The sequence below is a fragment of the Lissotriton helveticus genome, chromosome 2_1 (genome assembly GCF_964261635.1).
Source record: "Lissotriton helveticus chromosome 2_1, aLisHel1.1, whole genome shotgun sequence".
In the NCBI taxonomy this organism is placed as follows: domain Eukaryota; kingdom Metazoa; phylum Chordata; class Amphibia; order Caudata; family Salamandridae; genus Lissotriton; species Lissotriton helveticus.
Genome location: NC_136059.1, coordinates 1622874864 through 1622882044, shown reverse-complemented (window position 1 = coordinate 1622882044; position 7181 = coordinate 1622874864). Strand labels below are relative to the sequence as shown.

At 45.7% G+C, this 7181-nt stretch overlaps 1 long non-coding RNA gene across 1 annotated transcript; it reads right to left on the bottom strand.

Moving 5' to 3' along the window:
• Positions 1 to 4550: 4550 nt before the first annotated feature.
• LOC144819872 (uncharacterized) lies at positions 4551 to 6595 on the bottom strand. The gene is made up of 3 exons (XR_013607602.1): positions 6410 to 6595; positions 5654 to 5719; positions 4551 to 4811 (listed from the first exon to the last, which is right to left on the bottom strand). It is a non-coding gene; the product is annotated as an uncharacterized LOC144819872 (long non-coding RNA).
• Positions 6596 to 7181: the final 586 nt, after the last annotated feature.

Sequence of the window (7181 nt, the reverse complement as noted above, 5' to 3'; positions counted from 1 at the left end):
GAATGCAAACAGGAAAAAACAGCATTGTGAACAATCAATTCTGCGTGTTAAGAGTTTTTTTTTTTACTGTTTCGGGGATTTGCATAACGCTATTACGCAAATGCCACCCACCCCTAATGTCTGTCCACCAGGACCGAAATCCACCATGGACAGACAGCTGTGTGAGGAGAGCCATGCCCCTGGCTGTTCTGGGCTCTATAATCTCTGGTGTCTGAGAGTGGAGGGTTGTAGCCCCAGGTGCTTGGCACCCTTTGTCCACTCTCCCTCCAGGTCAGAAATGGCATCCTGAAACTGGGCCACCAGCCAAGGGTCTGTACCCTGAAGCTGGATGGAACAATAGGGTGGGCTCTCCCACACCCTGTCCTCCCGTCTGGGATACAGTACACTCCACTGTGGAGAGGAACCCCCAGACTCCAGAACTGTCAGGGCATGTGTAGTAAGTGTCCTGCACATTTCTACCACTATTTCAGGAGTGCTATCCTGCAACTGGTCTCCAAGCCTAGGGTCTGTATCCTTAGGATAAACAGGAGCAATACTTCCCTCCCACCTGGGGCTCTGCCCCATCACACCCAGAGTGGTTTCCCCAAGAGACAAAACAGTAGGGACACTGCTAGTAGTTGCCCTGCTCTCTAGATCAGGTGTGACTCTAAACCTGGCCCTCCAAACCAGGGCTTCCATTGGAGCAACCATACCCTCAAGGAAACACCTTTCTCAGGTGTTTGAGGGTCTGCCTAGTGCAGGCCTCTAGCCTCCCGTTCATCTGACAGTGCATGAAGATTCCCACAGCCAGAAGTAGGCTCACAAGAGTCAGTCCTGGAATGCTCTGACATTAGAAATGGAAACCTCTGACTCACTGGGGACAGTATCCCTCTCACCCCTTTCTCTGGACTTCCGTACCCTCCCACCCGGAGTGGTACCACCAGACCTAGTGGGACTCTGCCAGCCACCTGCCAGCTTTCCTGATTCAAGGGGGGGTTCTCCCCCCCCCCCCCAAGGAGATTCCCTCCCGGTACAGACTAACCACCCCCCCTACTGGTGCTCCTCTTGGAACAATTCAGGTCATGGGACTGGGTTTTAGGCAACCTGGGCCTCAGCCCACTCCCAACCCATCTCCTCTGATGGAAGACATGGGTACCCCACACCCATCCCACTCTACTGGGACATATCTGGGTCACTGCAAATGTCACCCACCTCAGTTGATTTGGTGGAAAACCTGAGCCACCACCCAAAGGATCACTCCCAAAAGGTCTACCTACAGTGCAAGCTTGCTGGGATCAGATCTCACATTACACCAGGTGTTGTAATAGTTCTGGAAAACTGACTGAATATATGCTCCCCAGCAATCAAATTATTCATCTTCACACATGTTAGCCACACTACCCTCGACCTCACCATCCAGTCACTTGGAAATGGATATATGACGGTACAACGCGTACCGTCACAACGCATACCTTTACAACGCGGCCGTGACAACGCAAGTCGTTACCACGACTTGCGTTGGGGGGGCGCGGATTTCGAATAGTTTAATTTACTATTCTAACACCAGTCCCCGTGGACCCTAGGGAAGGTGTTAGGATAGTAAATTAACTATTTTTAGACCTTGAGCGCCCTCCAGCGCAAGTCGTGGTAACGACTTGCGTTGTCACAGCCGCGGTGTAAAGGTACCGCGTTGTGAAAACATCGTTGTAAACGATGTTTACCCTTGGAAATGTACCTCACATCACCCTCCTGAGCCAGTATCTGACTGTCCCAGCCACTCAATCCACACTCTTCTGGGGTGCCTCCATACTTCTGTACCAGGGCTTCTACCATAGGGGAACCCCTTTCCTTGTCACTCACACTTAGAGCCAATACAGCATCCCTTCCACCACTAGGACTCCCCATGCCAGTTCACCCACTCCACCTCAAGGACCCTGCACACCTCTGGAGCTACCTCTCAAACCTGAACCCCCTGGTATATTTTATCACCCTCCTTCAAGTCAGGCACCAAGGCTAAGTGCATTTGCATTTCTTCCTCAGTACTGGAAATTACACTTTTGCTGCCACCATTTGAACTGAAGTCAGCCTCTATGGCATAAAAAGTCCAGTTCCAAGTCTCATTCTTAGCTCGTTATTCAAAAGCATCTTTTTCTCCTCCATTTTGAGTCAAGCAAGTTCCAACTGGAACTTGCTTTCTTCCCACCTATCTGCAGTCCCTCTGGGGATAGATCCGGAGAGGGAAAACTACTGCCACCTCTGGAATGAGCTCTTCCACCATTCAGGCTGGCCTGCCACCCCACAGGCAAGGCTGACTCCCACAGTCATCCCAGGTGCAGACTTTGTTCCTTCTCTTCTAAGTGCTCATCATCCTCTCTGGTTGCCTACCAGGTCCACGGCACCTTTGGCAGTTCCTCCTCCCTAGTGAGGCCTTTAAAAGAGCACTTGACATCTCTGTAGAATGTTTAGAGCTGAGGGACAATCTCTCCTGCCCAAACAGGAACTATGCAGGCACTGCTCGATTGTGGATCAAATCTCAGGCATTGCAAAACAGAAAAACCAGTATGTGGCTGTGTAGTGCTCTGCGTCCTGGCAGTAGTGTACATCAATCACTGTATGTCAAGTACGAACTCAAGTGCTATCCTCACTGCTGATAGAGCTGGGGTTCTTTAGTTGGCAGTGGCTTGCACCCTGTCCCAGCTAGGGACCCTTCCTTCTAGTCAGGGTAAGGGGATTACACATTTAAGATAACGCCCTGCTCACCCCCTTGGTAACTTGGCACAAGCTTTCAGGAGCATCAAGGAAATCTGTAAAGTATTTGTAAATATCACACAGTAACAGTGAAACCACTGCAAATAGACACCACACAAGTTGTGAAGAATAAAGAATCTTTATCTAAGCCAAAGACCAAAACAACAAACATCCAACATACCATTACCAAGATATTACTTTAAAAAGGTTTAATTTCGTTCAGCCATAGATATGCACACCTATGCATCCTTGGAGACCAGACTATATGGTTTAACACACCAAACGGCCACACCACAGACTCATCACTGGCCTAGACCTACACAACCCACAGCCGATTTTCAATGCCACACATGCAAGCCATGCCGTAGATTTCCTTTCAAAGTTACTCACGAGCCAAAGGATTACTCTGGTCACACCAATACCTGGTCCTGTTGCACCACTCCAGTCATTGGCTCAGATTAAACCCCACCTTATCCCCCACTAACACTAGTGTTTAGCCACCATGCCCACTTATCGTTCCTTTACTCTGCACCCTACTAGACCATCTGATTCGCCATCAGTGTATACCCCTGCATTTTGGGTGCTTGCTTGGGGACAGGGGGGTGAGGAGACATTTCTCATCTCCATACTGGTCGTTTCACTGCATCTGAGGTGTAGTACCTTATAGGGTAAAAGTTACCACTACTAAGCCATTTGCACCCTTCATTCTTAGTGTCCAACTGCCGTCTGTGCATAACGTGCACTTCCACCCAGACAAAGGGATTCCGTCCTTGGCAACAAACAGATTTTGTAATTTTGAGTTCTTTGCATATCAGTAATTCCCAATAAAGAGCACTTGCTGTCACGTACAATCCCCCACAGTGCACTCAGGCTCATTTATTCTGCAGAACAAAACTATTGCTTTACTGTGCTAGTTTCAGAATTACTGCATGCGTATTGCTTGGAACAGAAATCAGATAATTATACAGCGGTTGGTGTTCCTGCTTCACTTCGGTGAAATCTCAAAATTAAGTTTGATCCAATGCAAATCTGCTTTCCCTGGTGACAGTCTAGCTTGAATCATTCTAGATATCTATTTAGAACATGGACTCAAGTTCGTGCTATGTCGTTACATGTGACATGCAATGCTGTGGGCAGAAGTATAGTTGATAGCAACATGGTTAACATTAGCCCTCCATTTACAAGGTTAGGGTTGGTGCTGGCAGTTGACATGAGAAACGTGAAACGATTCAGGGCCTAAGTCCCCAAGGAGTGGTGCAGGCAACAATTTGTTTCTCCTACAGGCCAGTGCCATACCATTTCCCAAGCGTAAAGAACCAACCCTGGGCTAAATCCCATTTGTGTGTATTCGCTAGCTTGAAACAGTCCTTAGCCTGTCACCCCTTCCATTTGGCATGATTACATAATTCCCATTTAGGAAGCACATGGGTAACAACTGTTGCCAGGGCCAGACTGGGAAACCAAAAGCAGGCCTGGGAAACATGCTCCAAGTGGCACTGCTCCCTTAGTCTCCTTGTGGAATCCCCTTCTGTCTATCTGATCACGGAGCTCTACCTTCCCACTCGTCCTCGAAGCCTCACCTTGCCTGTTCCCATTAGTCTCAGGAAGCCGGGAAGTTAGAGGCACCAGGACTCAAAACCAACCTCCAATGCTTCCAACCCACCAATGAATATTCAGTAGGAATAAAAGGCCTGTCCAGCCAGACTACTGCTCACTTCTGGTAAAGGGCCCTTTACACAGCAAAGGGAGAGCAAATTTTACCAGGCCACCACCCCCACATGAAATCACAAATACCACTAATATGAAATAAAGTAGATGGAAGGGACTCAAGTGAATAATTTATTAGAAAAATAAATGTTTAAATAATCAGTCCCTTAATAAAAAGGGCCTGCTATAGCTAGTTTTTATTTATATAAATAAAGGTTTATAAATTATATAACATAAGTTCAAATTTCACTTTCGCCCGTGGTCCTGGATCAGTGAAACTCCAAACGGCCATGGTGCAAAACAAACTTGTAAAATCAGCAAAGAGCGCTCAGTTTTGCTTTGATTGCTGCCTCATTCCCTCCTCTAACTGTTGCAACCTAAAAATATAAATGACAAAATAAGCTACACATTCTTGTATACACCAACATCACAGCTCAAGGGCAGGACAAAACACCCGGGGGGTATATTATCAAGTAAGGGCATTACATTATCGCCGCTTTTATCGGCAGGAAACTGCCGATAAAGCGGCGATAATGGGCTTGATAATATGCTCTATGAATTCCAATTGAAGCCCATGTTAGATGACATGGGCTTCGATTGGAATGCATAGAGCATATCAAGCCCATTATCGCCGCTTTATCGGAAAGCAGCGATAATGTAATGCCCTTACTTGATAATATGCCCACCGGTTGTCTAAAATTCCATGAATATACTAGAGCATCAAAACCATTGTGTAAGATGTACAGTAGTCCTCTTGTAGCTCACAACTTCAACCAAGCAGAGGAAGATACTAGGCAGTTCTTTAGATAACCCCATATTACAATAAATCATGGAAATTTGAAATTGTTGATTAAAAGTATGATATACAATTGTTAACCTTGCTGCATTTCAATTTTCTTCAGCCCTTACACATCCAAAAGGAAATCTGTAAAATTGAGATTTTTCTAGTTCTCTTCCTGTGAAAGAATGCAGCTTCTTTGCACAGCTGGCCACAGCCCAGAGGCCTTTGAACCATCCATCAGATCATATTAACAGAGAAAGACCTCAAATATACCTGCACTGAAGGGCCACCACCCATTTACAATACCATGGACCTAAAGGGATCAGTCAGTAAAATTGATGCCATGAAGGCCCGGGTGGCTTCGTTGGGGCTCTAGTCAAAGTTGTGGCTGTGCAAAAAGCTTCAAATACTGGTAGAAGAGCAAAACTCCAAAAATACCTTCTTAAAATCCTTGATGAAAACGAATGTGGGCATTGCTGCTATTCTGTATCTTTCGGCCAACACCTGTTAGTAAGACAATTCCAGTACACATTAGTTCAATGGCAGACACCGTTATTACGCAAATGGTAGCATGACACCACTTGAAAACATTCTACACACTGAGCCAAGCAAACGGCGACTCCAGGAGTCACTGTCAAACCAATCTATGCCTATAGACTGCCACAAGCTCAGATACATTTACCGTCGTACATTAAAGTAGGCTACTGGGGGTTGATGCCAATGTATCCTTGACGTACATGCGTATATAGCCTAGGCATATGAAAATCACATTGTTGAGAATGGAGCCAGCCAGTAAAGCGATTCAAATGTTCCGGGTGTAGAAACTAAATTTAACTTTAATTAAGCAGCACCCTCTCGTTAAGTCAGCCATTTGACCATTCAGACAATACCTGTACAGGTATATACACAATGAAACAAAAGATATATGTGCTGTTCAGAAGGTTTGCCCAATATTGCCCTGCTCCATTTGAGAATTCAGCGAAGTATAAACGAAAGACAGGGACAATTTTAAAACTAAAGAGATTAAACTAAAGGCCAATTTACATTGTTACAGCCGGTGTCAGATTTCTCTGGCTAGGGGAAAACAAAAGTGCCAATGACTTCAACTCATTTGTGGGAGGGGAAAGTGCTTCGGAAAGTTAGGTTTAGGGATCATAGTACCAGTGTTGATGTTAAGTGCTCCATTTCACTTACCGGGTGGTCATCAACATCCACTTTCAGAAATACTACGCCACGGTACTCAGTGCTGAACTTCTGCAGAAAGTATATAAAGAAAAAGTTACACGTCATGGACATTCCCACCTGCTAAGAAGCATGCGTCAAGCCACACTACACACTTCATACCTTTTATTTAACATACGAATACAACTTTCATATATGAGGACATTCACCAAAACACCAGCACGAAGTAGGATGCACAGTGGATGAGTAAAGAATTTTAGAATAGGAAACAGACATGCAAGAACAAATGCAGACTAAACCAGTTCTATCAAAAATAATTCATGACCATCAGACAAATGGCCCTTTTAAGGTGCAGCCTCTTTGTGCCTTTAGTTCACAAATTAGTATTTAAGTTTGACTCTGGGCGCACTTAAACAATAGTATTTGTAAACCATTGAGCCTCCCTTCCCAGCTCCAAGTACGCTCCTCGTGTTCGAATCGGCTCTTAAGCGGTTACCTGGAGATGACCAAAAACCGTGCACTACCTAAAGGACAACACCGACTGAAAAAGTGTACGAAGAAGTGTAAAGAGTCCAGTCATCATTCTGCTCAAACGTGTGCTCCATCTTCTGGTGCTCCCCACTTCCAGACGAGTAAAGGGATCAGAGGTTTCAGGGCGGAAACCAAGTTAAGATGCTGACCTGAAGGACACAGGAAAGACTATTGAAAGTACTGAAAATGTATAGAGATCTTGCTGCCTTAAATGGCTATAGCACAGGAGCATGAAGGTTGGCGCATTACACCT